Source organism: Hemiscyllium ocellatum, chromosome 44 (genome assembly GCF_020745735.1).
Source record: "Hemiscyllium ocellatum isolate sHemOce1 chromosome 44, sHemOce1.pat.X.cur, whole genome shotgun sequence".
Lineage (NCBI taxonomy): Eukaryota > Metazoa > Chordata > Chondrichthyes > Orectolobiformes > Hemiscylliidae > Hemiscyllium > Hemiscyllium ocellatum.
The window spans coordinates 7548898-7566782 of NC_083444.1; positions in this window are offsets into that span (position 1 = coordinate 7548898).

Genomic DNA, 17885 nt, shown 5'->3' on the forward strand with positions numbered 1-17885 from the left:
TCCCAACACTTACCCCTCCCCTTCCAATTCCTGACTCCCTTCCCAGCCCCTTCCCCCTCCCTTCCAATTCCCAACTCCCTCCCCAGCCCCTACACCTCCCTTCCAAACCCCGACTTCCTTTCCAGCCCCTCCTCTCCCCGATTACTTTCCCAGCCCCTACCCCTCCCTTCCATCCCTGACTCCCTTCCCAACCCCTCCACCTTCCCTTCCAATCCCTGACTCCCTTCCCAGACCCTCCCCCTCCCTTCCATTCCTTCAATGGACCCTTCCTTCCAGTCACCAACCGGACTCATTCCTCCCATCGACCAACCAGGTTGCACCCTCTACCTGTGCTCACCTGTCCCTACCTCACCAGTCCACCCCTCTCCCCATCTAAAACTGTCCCCACCTCTTTTTCTGTAGCTCCTTAACACCCCCCCAGCCCTGCCCCAGTCCTGATGAAGACCTACACCTACAATGTTGACATCTCCACCCCTTGGCACTGCCAGCTTGCAGTGCTTTTCCTGCCTCCTGCTTGTCCACCTTCGATGCCAGCATCTGTGGTTTAGGTCTGATCTCCAACCGGGTTTGTACCACGTCTTTAAGAGATGCCCACAGTTTGAAGAGTTGCTCTTCCTCCCTTACAGACGTGCACTCAGTGAGCCCCTTCCTCACCGCCCGTCCCTCCGTGCCCTCTTCGGTCCTCCAGCTCTTTTGACCCCTCACACCATGAAACAAACTCGTCCGTGACGAGGGTAACTGTTTTCCCTGGAGTCTCGGGGGCTGAGGGGTGACCTGATAGAGGTTTACAAAATTATGAGGAGCATGGATAGGGTAAATAGACAAGTCTTCTCCCTGGGGTGGGGGAGTCCAGAACTAGAGGGCATAGGTTTGGGGTGAGAGAGGAAAGATATAAAAGAGACCTAAGGGACAACATTTTCATACAGGGCGTGGTACATCTATGGAATGAGCTGCCAGAGGAAGTGATGGAGGCTGGTACAATTGCAACATTTAAGAGGCATTTGGATGGGTGTCGATTGGATTGGGATATCTGGCCGGCCATGCTGTACATCTGTGACTCTATAATTCCTCCACCTCCACTGCATCTGCTCAGACAAGGAGACATTCCACTCCCAAGCATCCCAGATATCCACCTCCTTTGAATAATGTGCTTTTCCTCCCACTGCCCTCCACACAGCCCTCCACCGCACCACCCCCATTCTCTGTTCCGCTGCTCTGAACCCCTTACTCCCCCAAATGCAATAAACACAAGGTCCCCCTTGTCCTCACCTACCATCCCACCAGTCTCCGCATCCAATACATCATCCTTAAACACTTCTGCCAGCTCCAACTGGACCCCACCACCAAAAACATCTTCCCTTCCCCAACCCTCTCTGCCTTCCACAAAGAACAATCCCTTGGCCAATCCTTGGTTCATGCCACTCTCCCCACCAACCCTCCCCTCCCCCAAACCCCCAGGTACCTTCCCCTGTAACCAGTAAAGATGGAAACCCTGCCGGCCCACTCCTCACCTCCATCCAGGGCCCCAAAACAGTCCTTCTAGGTGAGATAGATGTTCACCTGCCTCTCCTCCAACCTGGCGAAAGTGAGGACTGCAGATGCTGGAGATCAGAGTCAAGATCAGAGCGGTGCTGGAAAAGCACAGCAGGTCAGGCAGCATCTGAGGAGCGGGAAAATCGGCGTTCTGGGCAGGAGCCGTTGTGAGACGAAATGTAAACTCAGAGCGCGTTACATCGAGCACCTCAGCTGGGTCCGCAGAGACTGACCAGACCTTCCAGTCCCTGCCCACTTCAATTCCCCTTCCCACTCCCTTTCCGATATGACCACCCTTGGCCTCCTCCATTGCTGCAAATTGGAGGAACAACACCTCATCTTCCGCCTGGGCAGCCAGCAGCCCGGAGGACTCAACATTGAGTGCACCAATGTCAAATAACCTCCCTTCCCTACCTCACCATCCTACTCTTCCCGCACACCCCCACTTTATCTGCAGCTCAGAGAAAGTGAGGTCTGCAGATGCTGGAGATCTGAGCTGAAAATGTGTTGCTGGAAAAGCGCAGCAGGTCAGGCAGCATCCAAGGAACAGGAGATTCGACGTTTCGGGCATGAGCCCTTTTTTAAGGTGGAAGGAGGTCAAGGTGAGGGTGATAGGCTGGAGTGGGGTGGGGGCGGAGAGGTCAAGAAGAAGATTGTAGGTTAGGAAGGTGGTGCTGAGTTCGAGGGTTGGGACTGAGATAAGGTGGGGGGAGGGGAAATGAGGAAACTGGAGAAATCTGAGTTCATCCCTTGTGGTTGGAGGGTTCCTAGTTGGAAGATGAGGCGCTCTTCCTCCAGCCGTTGTGTTGCTATGGTCTGGAGATGGAGGAGTCCAAGGACATGCATGTCCTTAATGGAGTGGGAGGAGGAGTTGAAGTGTTGAGCCACGGAATGGTTGGGTTGGTTGGTCCGGGTGTCCTAGAGGTGTTCTCTGAAACGTTCCGCAAGTAGGCGGCCTGTCTCCCCAAAATAGCGGAGGCCACATCAGGTGCAGCGGATGCAGTAAATGATGTGTGTGGAGGTGCAGGTGAATTTGTGGTGGATATGAAAGGATCCCTTGGGGCCTTGGAGAGAAGTAAGGGGGGAGGTGGGGGCGCAAGTTTTGCATTTCTTGCAGTTGCAGGGGAAGATGCCGGGAGTGGAGGTTGGGTTGATGGGGGGTGTGGACCTGACAAGGGAGTCACAGAGGGAATGGGGGGGGTCTTTTTGGAATGCTGATTGGGGAGGGGAGGGAAATATATCCCTGGTGGTGGGGTCCGTTTGGAGGTGGCGGAAATGACGACGGATGATATGATGTATATGGAGGTTGGTGGGGTGGTAGGTGAGGACCAGTGGGGTTCTGTCCTGGTGGCGATTGGAGGGGCGGGGCTCAGGGGCGGAGGAGCGGGAAGTGGAGGAGATGCTGTGGAGAGCATCGTCAATCACGTCTGGGGGGAAATTGCGGTCTTTGAAGAAGGAGGCCATCTGGGTTGTTCGGTATTGGTTTTAGGTGGAAGGATGTTAAGGTGAGGGTGATAGGCCGGTTTTAGGTGGAAGGATGTTAAGGTGAGGGTGATAGGCCGGTTTTAGGTGGAAGGAGGTTAAGGTGAGGGTGATAGGCCGGTTTTTAGGTGGAAGGAGGTTAAGGTGAGGGTGATAGGCCGGTTTTAGGTGGAAGGGGGTTAAGGTGAGGGTGATAGGCTGGTTTTTAGGTGGAAGGATGTTAAGGTGAGGGTGATAGGCCGGTTTTAGGTGGAAGGAGGGTAAGGTGAGGGTGATAGGCCGCTTTTAGGTGGAAGGATGTTAAGATGAGGGTGATAGGCCGCTTTTAGGTGGAAGGATGTTAAGGTGAGGGTGATAGGCCGGTTTTAGGTGGAAGGATGTTAAGGTGAGGGTGATAGGCCGGTTTTTAGGTGGAAGGATGTTAAGATGAGGGTGATAGGCCGGTTTTAGGTGGAAGGAGGTTAAGGTGAGGGTGATAGGCTGGTTTTAGGTGGAAGGAGGTTAAGGTGAGGGTGATAGGCCGGTTTTAGGTGGAAGGAGGGTAAGGTGAGGGTGATAGGCCGCTTGTAGGTGGAAGGATGTTAAGATGAGGGTGATAGGCTGGTTTTTAGGTGGAAGGAGGTTAAGGTGAGGGTGATAGGCCGCTTTTAGGTGGAAGGATGTTAAGGTGAGGGTGATAGGCCGCTTTTAGGTGGAAGGATGTTAAGGTGAGGGTGATAGGCCGGTTTTAGGTGGAAGGAGGTTAAGGTGAGGGTGATAGGCCGGTTTTAGGCGGAAGGAGGTTAAGGTGAGGGTGATAGGCCGGTTTTAGGTGGAAGGAAGTTAAGGTGAGGGTGATAGGCCGGTTTTAGGTGGAAGGAGGTTAAGGTGAGGGTGATAGGCTGGTTTTAGGTGGAAGGATGTTAAGGTGAGGGTGATAGGCTGGCTTTAGGTGGAAGGAGGTTAAGGTGAGGGTGATAGGCCGGTTTTTAGTTGGAAGGATGTTAAGATGATTTTAGGTGGAAGGAGGTTAAGGTGATTTATCTGCAGCTCGCCTTGTATCCATTTACAGTCCTGAAGTAGAGGGAAGGGCAGGGAGACGACAGCTTTCCAGTTACAAATAACTCTCTGACTCAAGGCTGTTTCTCTGTTGGTTAGATGGGCTTCAGATTGGGATCACAGGTCAGTGCAACACTGAGGGCCAAGGGGCCTGTACTGCGCTGGAATATTGAATGCTGTAAGATTGTGAAAGTGCAGCCCGCCCGAGAGCTCATTCTGCTCTGACCCGGGGCATTTCATTTGAAGAGATTAAAGCCGTCTGGAGGCTGAGCGGGGGAAGGGGATGGGAGGGAGACTGCAGTCTCCGAGTTACAAATGATTCTCCGCCTCAAGGCTGTTCCTTGAAGGTAACTTGAGCCTCTGAGATCGAAGGGATCTCCACAGTGATAGTTACTGAACAAGAGATAGACATAGCTTCCCCTCCAAACAACCAAACTGCCAGACCAGCAGGCATTTAAATTTGCCATCCCTGTGCCTGTGTGTTAAGTAACTTCACTCACACAGACACACACTCTCAGGCACTTCCTCCTGCACCCAGCCACACAACAGGCTCCCCATCCACCCTCCACTCATTGCTACAGCGTTGTTGTTGGTTCTTGGCGATCGAAGTTTATTTGCGCTCTCTGACAATCCCAGCAGAGATGCCTTTACTCAGTGGGGCTCAGTGCAGTCTCCGATGGTCACTGGTTCAGAGGGAAGCAGTTCAGCGGCACAGATAACAGTCAACGGGCTTCACCAGGCAGCACTTACCACGAGGGCTGATGCAGAGAGAAAGGCCCCCGAGCATCACCCAAAACACTGACTCCACCACCTTCAGCCTCCTGCCTGTCTCCTTGCTGTGTTCCCCCAGCCTCCTGCCTGTCTCTTTGATGTGTTCCCCCAGCCTTCTGCCTGTCTCCTTGATGTGTTCTCTGAGACATCTTCCTGTCCCCTTGCTGTATTCCCTCAGTTTCCTAGGTAAAAACAATGACTGCAGATGCTGGAAACCAGATGCTGGATCAGTGGTGCTGGAAGAGCACAGCAGTTCAGGCAGCATCCAACGAGCAGCTGGATGAAGGGCTTTTGCCCGAAATGTCGATTTCGCTGCTCATTGGATGCTGCCTGAACTGCTGTGCTCTTCCAGCACCACTGATCCATCAGTCTCCTGCCTGTCTCCTTGTCTGTTCTCCCAACCTCCTTCCTGTCTCCTTGCTGTGTTCCCTCAGCATCCCGCCTGTCTACTTGCTGTGTTCTCCCAGCATCCTGCCTGTCTCCTTGCTGTGTTCCCTCTGACATCTGTCAGTTTACTTGCTGAGTTCTCCAGCCCCCTGCCTGTTTCCACACTGTGTTGTCCCAGCCTCCTACCAGTCTCCTTGCTGTGTTCTCCCAGCTTCCTGCCTGTCTCCTTGCTGTGTTCCCTCAGCCTCCTGCCTGTCTCCTTGCTGTGTTCCCTCAGCCTCCTGCCTGTCTCCTTACTGTGTTCCCTCTGCATCCTGCCTGTCTCCTTGCTGTGTTCTCCCAGCGTCCTGCCTCTTTCCTTGCTGTGTTCACTCAGCCTCCTGCCAGTTTCCTTGCTGTGTTGCCCCAGCCTCCTGCCTGTCTCCTTGCTATGTTCTCCCAGCCTCCTGCCTGTCTCCTTACTGTGTTCTTCCAGCTTCCTGCCTGTCTTCTTGCTGTGTTCCCTGAGCCTCCTGCCCGTCCCCTTGCTGTGTTCTCCCAGCCTCCTGCCTGTCTCTTTGCATTGTTCCCACTGCCTCCAGCCTGTCTTCTTGCTGTGTTCCCTGAGCCTCCTGCCTGTCTCCTTGATGTGTTCTCCCAGCTTCCTGCCTGTCTCCTTGCATTGTTCCCACTGCCTCCTGCCTGTCTTCTTGCTGTGTTCCCTGAGCCTCCTGCCTGTCTCCTTGATGTGTTCTCCCAGCTTCCTGCCTGTCTCCTTGCATTGTTCCCACTGCCTCCTGCCTGTCTTCTTGCTGTGTTCCCTGAGCCTCCTGCCTGTCTCCTTGCTGTGTTCTCCCAGCCTCCTGCCTGTCTCCTTGCATTGTTCCCACTGCCTCCTGCCTGTCTTCTTGCTGTGTTCCCTGAGCCTCCTGCCTGTCTCCTTGCTGTGTTCTCTGAGACATCTTCCTGTCCCCTTGCTGTATTCCCTCAGTTTCCTAGGTAAAAACAATGACTGCAGATGCTGGAAACCAGATGCTGGATCAGTGGTGCTGGAAGAGCACAGCAGTTCAGGCAGCATCCAACGAGCAGCTGGATGAAGGGCTTTTGCCCGAAACGTCGATTTCGCTGCTCATTGGATGCTGCCTGAACTGCTGTGCTCTTCCAGCACCACTGATCCATCAGTCTCCTGCCTGTCTCCTTGTCTGTTCTCCCAACCTCCTTCCTGTCTCCTTGCTGTGTTCCCTCAGCATCCCGCCTGTCTCCTTGCTGTGATCCCTCAGCCTCCTGCCTGTCTCCTTGCTGTGTTCCATCTGCCTCCTGCCTGTCTCCTTGCTGTGATCCCTCAGCCTCCTGCCTGTCTCCTTGCTGTGTTCTCCCAGCCTCCTGCCTGTCTCCTTGCTGTGTTCCATCTGCCTCCTGCCTGTCTCCTTGCTGTGATCCCTCAGCCTCCTGCCTGTCTCCTTGCTGTGTTCTCCCTGCCTCCTGCCTGTCTCCTTGCTGTGTTCCATCTGCCTCCTGCCTGTCTCCTTGCTGTGTTCTCCCAGCCTCCCGCCTGTCTCCTTGCTTTGTCCCCACGGCCTCCTGCCTGTCTCCTTGCTGTGTTTCCCCAGCCTCCTGCCTGTCTCCTTACTGTGTTCTCCCAGCTCCTGCCTGTCTCCTTACTGTGTTCTCCCAGCTCCTGCCTGTCTCCTTGCTGAGTTCTCCCAGCCTCCTGCCTGTCTACTTGCTCTGTTGTCCCAGCCTCTTGTCTATCTCTTTGCTTTTTCTCCCTGCTTCCTGCCTGTCTCTTGCTGTGTTCTCCCAGCCTCCTGCCTGTCTTCTTGCTGTGCTCTCCCAGCCTCCTGCCTGTCTCCTTGCTGTGTTCCCCCAGCCTCCTGCCTGTCTTCTTGCTGTGTTCTCCCAGCTTCCTGCCTGTCTCCTTGCATTGTTCCCACTGCCTCCTGCCTGTCTCCATGATGTGTTCTCTCAGCCTCCTGCCTGTCTCCTTGCTGTGTTCCCACTGCCACCTGCCTGTCTCCTTGCTGTGTTCCCTCAGCCTCCTGCCTGTCTCCTTGCTGTGTTCTCCCAGCCTCCTGCCTGTCTCCTTGCTGTGTTCTCCCTGCCTCCTGCCTGTCTCCTTGCTCTGTTGTCCCAGCCTCTTGTCTATCTCTTTGCTTTTTCTCCCTGCTTCCTGCCTGTCTCTTGCTGTGTTCACTCAGCCTCCTGCCTGTCCCCTTGCTTTTTTCTCCCAGCCTCCTGCCTGTCTCCTTGCTGTGTTCCCTCAGCCTCCTGCCTGTCTCCTTGCTGTGTTCTCCGAAGCCTCCTGCCTGTCTCCTTGCTGTGTTCCCTCAGCCTCCTGCCTGTCTTCTTGCTGTGTTCCCTCAGCCTACTGCCTGTCCCCTTGCTGTGTTCTCCCAGCCTCCTGCCTGTCTCCTTGCTGTGTTCCCCCAGCCTCCTGCCTGTCTCCTTGCTGTGTTCCCTCAGCCTACTGCCTGTCCCCTTGCCGTGTTCCCTCAGCCTCCTGCCTGTCTCCTTGCTGTGTTCCCCCAGCCTACTACCTGTCCCCTTGCTGTGTTCCCCCAGCCTCCTGCCTGTCTCCTTGCTGTGTTCCCTCAGCCTACTGCCTGTCTCCTTGCTGTGTTCTCCCAGCCTCCTGCCTGTCTCCTTGCTTTGTTCCCACTGCCTCCTGCCTGTCTCCTTGCTGTGTTCTTCCAGCTCCTGCCTGTCTCCTTGCTGTGTTCCGTCAGCCTCCTGCCTGTCTCCTTGCTGTGTTCCCTCTGATTCCTGCCTGTCTCCTTGCTGTGTTCCCTCAGATTCCTGCCTGTTGCCTGGCTTTGCTCCCACTGCCTCCTGCCTGTCTCCTTGCTATGTTCTCCCAGCTCCTGCCTGTCTCCTTGCTGTGTTCTCTGAAGCCTCCTGCCTGTCTCCTTACTTTGTTCTCCCTGCCTCCTGCCTGTCTCCTTGCTGTGTTCTCCCAGCTCCTGCCTGTCTCCTTTCTGTGTTCTCCCAGCCTCCTGCCTGTCTCCTTACTTTGTTCCCACTGCCTCCTGCCTGTCTCCTTGCTTTGTTCCCACTGCCTCCTGCCTGTATCCTTGCTGTGTTCTTCCAGCTCCTGCCTGTCTCCTTGCTGTGTTCTCCCAGCCTCCTGCCTGTCTCCTTGCTGTGTTCCCCCAGCCTCCTGCCTGTCTCCTTGCTGTGTTCCGTCAGCCTCCTGCCTGTCTTCGTGTTGTGTTCCCTCAGCCTCCTGCCTGTCTTCTTGCTGTGTTCCCTCAGATTCCTGCCTGTTGCCTGGCTTTGCTCCCACTGACTCCTGCCTGTCTCCTTGCTGTGTTCTCCCAGCCTCCTGCCTGTCTCCTTGCTGTGTTCCCCCAGCCTCCTGCCTGTCTCATTGCTGTGTTCTCTGAGACATCTTCCTGTCCCCTTGCTGTATTCCCTCAGTTTCCTAGGTAAAAACAATGACTGCAGATGCTGGAAACCAGATGCTGGATCAGTGGTGCTGGAAGAGCACAGCAGTTCAGGCAGCATCCAAAGAGCAGCTGGATGAAGGGCTTTTGCCCGAAACGTCGATTTCGCTGCTCATTGGATGCTGCCTGAACTGCTGTGCTCTTCCAGCACCACTGATCCATCAGTCTCCTGCCTGTCTCCTTGTCTGTTCTCCCAACCTCCTTCCTGTCTCCTTGCTGTGTTCCCTCAGCCTCCCGCCTGTCTACTTGCTGTGTTCTCCCAGCATCCTGCCTGTCTCCTTGCTGTGTTCCCCCAGCCTCCTGCCTGTCTCCTTGCTGTGTTCTCCCAGCATCCTGCCTGTCTCCTTGCTGTGTTCCCTCTGACATCTGTCAGTTTACTTGCTGAGTTCTCCAGCCCCCTGCCTGTTTCCACACTGTGTTGTCCCAGCCTCCTACCAGTCTCCTTCCTGTGTTCTCCCTTCTTCTGCCTGTCTCCTTGCTGTGTTCCCTCAGCCTCCTGCCTCTCACCTTGCTGTGTTCTCCCTGCCTCCTGCCTGTCTCCTTGCTGTGTTCTCCCTGCCTCCTGCCTGTCTCCTTGCTGTGTTCTCCCAGCATCCTGCTTGTCTCCTTGCTGTATTCCATCAGCCTCCTGCCTGTCTTCTTGCTGTGTTCCCTCAGCCTCCTGCCTGTCTTCTTGCTGTGTTCCCTGAGCCTCCTGCCTGTCTTCTTGCTGTGTTCACTCAGCCTACTGCCTGTCTCCTTGCTGTGTTCTCCCAGCCTCCTGCCTGTATCCTTGCTCTGTTGTCCCAGCCTCCTGCCTGTCCCCTTGCTTTTTTCTCCCAGCTTCCTGCCTGTCTCCTTGCTGTGCTTTCCCTGCCTCCTGCCTGTCTCCTTGCTCTGTTGTCCCAGCCTCTTGTCTATCTCTTTGCTTTTTCTCCTTGCCTCCTGCCTGTCTCCTTGCTGTGTTCCCTCAGCCTCCTGCCTGTCTTCTTGCTGTGTTCCCTGAGCCTCCTGCCTGTCTTCTTGCTGTGTTCCCTCAGCCTACTGCCTGTCTCCTTGCTGTGTTCTCCCAGCCTCCTGCCTGTATCCTTGCTCTGTTGTCCCAGCCTCCTGCCTGTCCCCTAGCTTTTTTCTCCCAGCCTCCTGCCTGTCTCCTTGCTGTGTTCCCCCAGCCTCCTGCCTGTCTCATTGCTGTGTTCTCTGAGACATCTTCCTGTCCCCTTGCTGTATTCCCTCAGTTTCCTAGGTAAAAACAATGACTGCAGATGCTGGAAACCAGATGCTGGATCAGTGGTGCTGGAAGAGCACAGCAGTTCAGGCAGCATCCAAAGAGCAGCTGGATGAAGGGCTTTTGCCCGAAACGTCGATTTCGCTGCTCATTGGATGCTGCCTGAACTGCTGTGCTCTTCCAGCACCACTGATCCATCAGTCTCCTGCCTGTCTCCTTGTCTGTTCTCCCAACCTCCTTCCTGTCTCCTTGCTGTGTTCCCTCAGCCTCCCGCCTGTCTACTTGCTGTGTTCTCCCAGCATCCTGCCTGTCCCCTTGCTGTGTTCCCCCAGCCTCCTGCCTGTCTCCTTGCTGTGTTCTCCCAGCATCCTGCCTGTCTCCTTGCTGTGTTCCCTCTGACATCTGTCAGTTTACTTGCTGAGTTCTCCAGCCCCCTGCCTGTTTCCACACTGTGTTGTCCCAGCCTCCTACCAGTCTCCTTCCTGTGTTCTCCCTTCTTCTGCCTGTCTCCTTGCTGTGTTCCCTCAGCCTCCTGCCTCTCACCTTGCTGTGTTCTCCCTGCCTCCTGCCTGTCTCCTTGCTGTGTTCTCCCTGCCTCCTGCCTGTCTCCTTGCTGTGTTCTCCCAGCATCCTGCTTGTCTCCTTGCTGTATTCCATCAGCCTCCTGCCTGTCTTCTTGCTGTGTTCCCTCAGCCTCCTGCCTGTCTTCTTGCTGTGTTCCCTGAGCCTCCTGCCTGTCTTCTTGCTGTGTTCACTCAGCCTACTGCCTGTCTCCTTGCTGTGTTCTCCCAGCCTCCTGCCTGTATCCTTGCTCTGTTGTCCCAGCCTCCTGCCTGTCCCCTTGCTTTTTTCTCCCAGCTTCCTGCCTGTCTCCTTGTTGTGCTCTCCCTGCCTCCTGCCTGTCTCCTTGCTCTGTTGTCCCAGCCTCTTGTCTATCTCTTTGCTTTTTCTCCTTGCCTCCTGCCTGTCTCCTTGCTGTGTTCCCTCAGCCTCCTGCCTGTCTTCTTGCTGTGTTCCCTGAGCCTCCTGCCTGTCTTCTTGCTGTGTTCCCTCAGCCTACTGCCTGTCTCCTTGCTGTGTTCTCCCAGCCTCCTGCCTGTATCCTTGCTCTGTTGTCCCAGCCTCCTGCCTGTCCCCTAGCTTTTTTCTCCCAGCTTCCTGCCTGTCTCCTTGCTGTGCTCTCCCTGCCTCCTGCCTGTCTCCTTGCTGTGTTCACTCAGCCTCCTGCCTGTCCCCTTGCTTTTTTCTCCCAGCCTCCTGCCTGTCTCCTTGCTGTGTTCCCCCAGCCTCCTGCCTGTCTCCTTGCTGTGTTCCCCCAGCCTCCTGCCTGTCTCATTGCTGTGTTCTCCCAGCCTCCTGCCTGTCTCCTTGCTGTGTTCTCCGAAGCCTCCTGCCTGTCTCCTTGCTGTGTTCCCTCAGCCTCCTGCCTGTCTCCTTGCTGTGTTCTCCGAAGCCTCCTGCCTGTCTCCTTGCTGTGTTCCCTGAGCCTACTGCCTGTCTCCTTGCTGTGTTCTCCCAGCCTCCTGCCTGTCTCCTTGCTTTGTTCCCACTGCCTCCTGCCTGTCTCCTTGCTATGTTCTCCCAGCCTCCTGCCTGTCTCCTTGCTCTGTTGTCCCAGCCTCCTGCCTGTCCCCTTGCTTTATTCTCCCAGCCTCCTGCCTGTCTCCTTGCTTTGTTGCCACTGCCTCCTGCCTGTATCCTTGCTATGTTCTTCCAGCTCCTGCCTGTCTCCTTTCTGTGTTCCCCCAGCCTCCTGCCTGTCTCCTTGCTGTGTTCCGTCAGCCTCCTGCCTGTCTTCTTGTTGTGTTCCCTCAGCCTCCTGCCTGTCTCCTTGCTGTGTTCCCTCTGATTCCTGCCTGTCTCCTTGCTGTGTTCCCTCAGATTCCTGCCTGTTGCCTGACTTTGCTCCCACTGCCTCCTGCCTGTCTCCTTGCTATGTTCTCCCAGCCTCCTGCCTGTCTCCTTGCTTTTTTCTCCCTGCTTCCTGCCTGTCTCTTGCTGTGTTCTCTGAAGCCTCCTGCCTGTCTCCTTACTTTGTTCTCCCTGCCTCCTGCCTGTCTCCTTGCTGTGTTCTCCCAGCCTCCTGCCTGTCTCCTTTCTGTATTCCCTCAGCCTCCTGCCTGTCTCCTTGCTGTGTTCACTCAGCCTCCTGCCTGTCTCCTTGTTGTATTCTCCCAGCCTCCTGCCTGTCTCCTTGCTGTGTTCCCCCAGCCTCCTGCCTGTCTCCTTGCTGTGTTCCGTCAGCCTCCTGCCTGTCTTCTTGTTGTGTTCCCTCAGGCTCCTGCCTGTCTCCTTGCTGTGTTCCCTCTGATTCCTGCCTGTCTCCTTGCTGTGTTCCCTCAGATTCCTGCCTGTTGCCTGACTTTGCTCCCACTGCCTCCTGCCTGTCTCCTTGCTATGTTCTCCCAGCCTCCTGCCTGTCTCCTTGCTTTTTTCTCCCTGCTTCCTGCCTGTCTCTTGCTGTGTTCTCTGAAGCCTCCTGCCTGTCTCCTTGCTGTGTTCTCCCAGCCTCCTGCCTGTCTCCTTGCTGTGTTCCCTCAGCCTCCTGCCTGTCTCCTTGCTGTGTTCTCTCAGCCTCCTGCCTGTCTCCTTGCTGTGTTCCCTCAGCCTTCTGCCTGTCTTCTTGCTGTGTTCCCTCAGCCACCTGCCTGTCTCCTTGCTGTGTTCCCTCAGCCTTCTGCCTGTCTTCTTGCTGTGCTCCCTCAGCCACCTGCCTGTCTCCTTGCTGTGTTCCCTCAGCCTTCTGCCTGTCTTCTTGCTGTGTTTCCTCAGCCTCCTGCCTGTCTCCTTGCTGTGTTTCCTCAGCCTCCTGCCTGTCTCCTTGCTGTGTTCCCTCAGCCGCCTGCCTGCCCCCTTGCTGTGTTCCCTCAGCATCCTGCCTGTTGCCTTGCTTTGTTCCCACTGCCTCCTGCCTGTCTCCTTGCTCTGTTGTCCCAGACTCCTGCCTGTCTCCTTGCTTTTTTCTCCCTGCCTCCTGCCTGTCTCCTTGCTGTGTTCCCTCAGCCTCCCGCCTGTCTCCTTACTTTGTTCTCCCTGCCTCCTGCCTGTCTCCTTGCTGTGTTCCCCCAGCCTCCTGCCTGTCTCCTTGCTGTGTTCCCCCAGCCTCCTGCCTGTCTCCTTGCTGTGTTCTCCCAGCCTCCTGCCTGTCTCCTTGCTGTGTTCCCCCAGCCTCCTGCCTGTCTCCTTGCTGTGTTCTCCCATCCTCCTGCCTGTCTATTTCATAATCTTGGGAAATGCAGGTATATTGGGGATGTGACTCATCTCCTTCAGGATCTGCAGTGTTTTTGGAGTTTCCTGCTGCCAATGGATTTCGATGGGCACGCTGGAGGTTGCTAGAACACAACAAGGATCAGTATGTGGAGATGTCCAAAAATACCTCAGGTATAGATCGTAGGGAATTAGACAGTGAGATCTTGAAAAATATCCATATTACAGAGATGTCAGAGGATGTGGTGGAGGCTGGTATAATTGCAACATTTAAGAGGCATTTGGATGGGTATATGAATAGGAAGGGTTTGGAGGGATATGGGCCGGGTGCTGGCAGGTGGGACTAGATTGGATTGAGATATCTGGTCGACATGGACGGGTTGGATTGAAGGGTCTGTTTCCATGCTGTACATCTCTATGAATGTATGACTCTAAGTGTACCCTTAGAGTGGGAAGGCAGGGAAGTGATGCCAGGCCCCTTGCTGAGTTTTTTTTAATCATTGATAGTCACGGTGAAGTGCCCGAAGACTGGAGGTTGGCTAACGTGGTGCCACTGTTTAAGAAGTGCTAAGTACAAGCCAGGGAACTAGAGACCAGTGAGCCTGACCTTGGTGATAGGCAAGTTTTTGGGTAGAATCCTGAGGGAAAGGATGTACATGTATTTGGAAAGGCAAGGGCTGATTAGGGATAGTCAACATGACTTTGTGTGTGGGAAATCATGTCTCACAAACTTGATTGAGTTTTTTGAAGAAGTAATGAAGAGGATTGATTAGGGCAGAGCGGTAGATGTGATCTATATGGACTTCAGTAAGGTATTCGACAAGTTTCCCCATTGGAGACTGGTTAGCAAGGTTAGATCGCACAGAATACATGGAGCGCTACGGTGGCTCAGTGGTTAGCACAGCTGCCTCATAGCGCCAGGGACCTGGGCTCATTTCTCTCCTCGGGCAACTGTCTGTGTGGAGTTTGCACATTCTCCCTGTGTCTGTGTGGGTATCTTCTGGGTGCTCTGGTTTCCTCCCACAGTCCAAAGATGTGCACGTTAGGTGAATAGGCCATGCTAAATTGCCCATAGTGTTAGGGGTATATGTAGGGCACTGTATCTGGGTGGGTTGCTTTTCGGAGGGTCGGTGTGGACTTGTTGGGCCGAAGGGCTGTTTCCACACTGTAAGTAATCTAATCTAAACTAGCCAATTGGATACAGAACTGGCTGAAAGGTAGAAGACACAGGGTAGTGGTGGGGGGTTGTTTTTCAGACTGGAGGCCTGTGACCAGTGGAGTGCCACAAGGATCGGTGCTGGGTCCTTTACTTTTCATCATTTATATAAATGATTTGGATGCGAGCATAACAGGTATAGTTAGTAAGATTGCAGATGACACCAAAATTGGAAGTGTAGTAGACAGCGAAGAAGATTACCTCAGATTACAATGGGATCTTGATTAGATGGGCCAATGGGCTGAGAAGTGGCAGATGGAGTTTAATTCAGATAAATGTGAGGTGCTGCATTTTGGAAAGGCAAATCTTAGCAGGACTTACACACTTAATGGTAAGGTCCTAGGGAGTGTTGCTGAACAAAGAAACCTTGAGAGTGCAGGTTCATAGCTCCTTGAATGTGGAGTCACAGATAGATAGGATAGTGAAGAAGGCGTTTGGTATGCTTTCCTTTGTCGGTCAGAGTATTGAGTACAGGAGTTGGGAGGTCATGTTGCGGTTGTACAGGACATTGGTGAGGCCACTGTTGGAATATTGCGTGCAATTCTGGTCTCCTTCCTATCGGAAAGATGTGAAACTTGAAAGGGTTCAGGAAAGATTCACAAGGATGTTGCCAGGGTTGGAGGATTTGAGCTACAGGGAGGGGGTGAACAGGCTGGGCTGGTTTCCCGGGAACGTCGGAGGCTGAAGGGTGACCTTATAGAGGTTTACATAATTATGAGGGGCATGGATAGGATAAATAGACAAAGTCTTTTCCCTGGGGTGGGGAGTCCAGAACTAGAGGGCATTGGTTTAGGGTGAGAGGGGAAAGATATAAAAGAGACCTAAGGGGCAACCTTTTCACACAGAGGGTGGTACATGTATGGAATGACCTGCCAGAGGAAGTAGTACAACTGCAACATTTAAGAGGCATTTGGATGGGTATATGAATAGGACGGGTTTGGAGGGATATGGGCCAGGGGCTGGCGGGTGGGACAAGATTGGGTTAGGATAACTGCTCGGTATGGATGGGTTGGACCGAAGGGCGTGTTTCCATTCTATACATCTACGTCAACATTTCGGGTAAAGAAGGGTTATATCCATGTTGACTTCTGATGCTGCCCTGGCTTGCTGTGTTCTTCCAGCCTCCTGCTTGTCTACCTGGGATTCCAGCATCTGCATGGTTTTTTTTGTCTCTAATGCACATAATCTGCCTGTCAAAAGTTTACCCTTAAATTCTCAGATTTTTGCCTGTACAGTATTTCCAAAAACCTCTTAAATTGATTCATGGGGCGAGTTCCCCCCTTGTTTGGCCAGCATTTATTGCCCATCCATAATTGCCCAGGGGGCAGTTAAGAGTCAGCCACATTGGCTGTGGGTCTGTAGGCCAGACCAGGTAAAGCTGCAAGTTTCCTTCCCTGATGGAAATCAATGAACTTGATGGGATTTTCCAACCATCCTCACTCTATTTTTTTTTATTTTGCTTTCTTCTTTTTTTTTTGGTTATATTTTTTTTTCTTTTTTTTTCTTTTCCTGCTTTTTTTTTATTAACCCCCACACTACCGCCTAACTGCGGTAGTGCTTATTTTCCATCCTCACTCTATAAAGACATTTATAAAATCACAAGGGGTATAGATTTAGATTACTTACAGTGTGGAAACAGGCCCTTCGGCCCAACAAGTCCACACCGACCCGCCGCGAAACCCACCCATACCCCTACATTTATCCCTTACCTAACACTACAGGCAATTTAGCATGGCCAATTCACCTGGCCTGCACATCTTTGGACTGTGGGAGGAAACCGGAGCACCCGGAGGAAACCCACGCAGACACGGGGAGAACGTGCAAACTCCACACAGTCAGTCGCCTGAGTCGGGAATTGAACCCGGGTCTCTGGCGCTGTGAGGCAGCAGTGCTAACCACTGTGCCATCGTGATGAATGGCAGGTGTCTTTGTTTCCCAAGGGTTTGAGTTTTAAAAATACTCTGGATAGGCTGGGACTTTGTTCATCGGAGGGTAGGAGGTTGAGGGTGAGTTTATTGAGGATTATAAGCTCTGAGGTGTATAGCTAAGGTGAATAGCAGCTGTCTTTTCCCTAGGGTGGGGAATTTCAAGACTAGGGGACATATTTTTAAGGTTAGAGGAGAAAAAGGATTAGATTAGATTACCTACAGTGGGGAAACAGGCCATTTGGCCCAACAAGTCCACACCGACTCTCCAAAGAGTAACCCACCTTGACCCATTCCCCTACATTTACCCCTGACTAATGCACCTAAACTATACATCCCTGAACACTAGCAGGCAATTTAGCACGGCCAATTCACCCTAACCTGCACATCTTTGGATTGTGGGAAGAAACTGGAGCACCCGGAATAAACCCACGCAGACATGAGGAGCAACATTTTACAGAGAGTAGATCACATGTGGTATGAACCTCCTGAGGAAGTGGTAGATGAGGGTACAGGCACAAAGTTTACAAGACATTTGGCTAAGTCTATGAATAGGAAAGGTTTGGAGGAATATTGGCCAGGAGCAGGGAGGTGGGACTAATTTAGTTTGGGATTATGGCCTGGTTAGACCTCAGGATTTGTTTCCGTGCTGTATGATTCTATGACTTGGCTCTGTGATCTCTCATCTGTTGATCAGAGTTATCTCTTTAACCTATAGAGATATCTCTTTTAGCAGCTCCCTGTGGCACTCTATTTATTGATGCAAGATCTTGAGACAATATCCTTTTGGACTTACACTAATTGCATCCCAATCTTATGTCGTCCTTGTTCCTAAATAACCCAGCCAACGATCCCCCAAAACGTTGACACAACTCATAGAGGTAGACCCTCTAATCCCAGAGTCACCACAAATCTGATGCAACCAGCAATTCTAATTTGCCTCTGACAAACAAGAAAAGTTTCGATTCCCAGCACAAGCTGAGATCACCACAAAGGACTTTCTTTCTCAACCCTGCTCCTCGCCTGACCCTCAGGTTAATCTCACCACCAGCCATCTCTCTTTCTAAGGACAGAACAGTCCTGTAGTTGCCTGGGTCCTCACCTTTGTACCTCAACCAGTATGAGAGCAAACTGTCCCAGGTTCCTACAGCAAACAGCCAAAACAACTCTGTTTACCCAAACACTGGTAACTTTGTCGGAAGACACCAGACACAAGGTTATAGTCCAACAGGTTTATTTAAAATCACAAAAGTTCTGAGCATTGCCCCTTTATTAGCTCGGAAAGTTGGTAGTTTCAAGTAAAGATGATGGACTCTAACCTGGTGTCATGTAAACTTCTGAGGTTGTCCAGACCAGACCAACACAGACACCTGCCTCCACATCATGGCGACTGATAATTTTAACACCGAGCGGTAAAGAAAAACTGACCCTTAATTTGCACAGTTTAAACGTTACCCCTTTTAAGATTCACACACCCAAAAGACCAAGCAGAGACATTGAGGAACATTATGTAAAGCATAGTTTAGGAGGACACAGTTTTGTATGGGCAATCAAACTGGGTTCATTCCATCATCCTTTCGATTCTTTCATGATTGCACAGTGTTGGTCGCTGCTCGAGTTTGTTCGGTTTTGGAGTATAATCTGCTCTTTCCAACAAGTAAATCTGGGGACAGCGTTCCCATGGAGAACTGACCAAT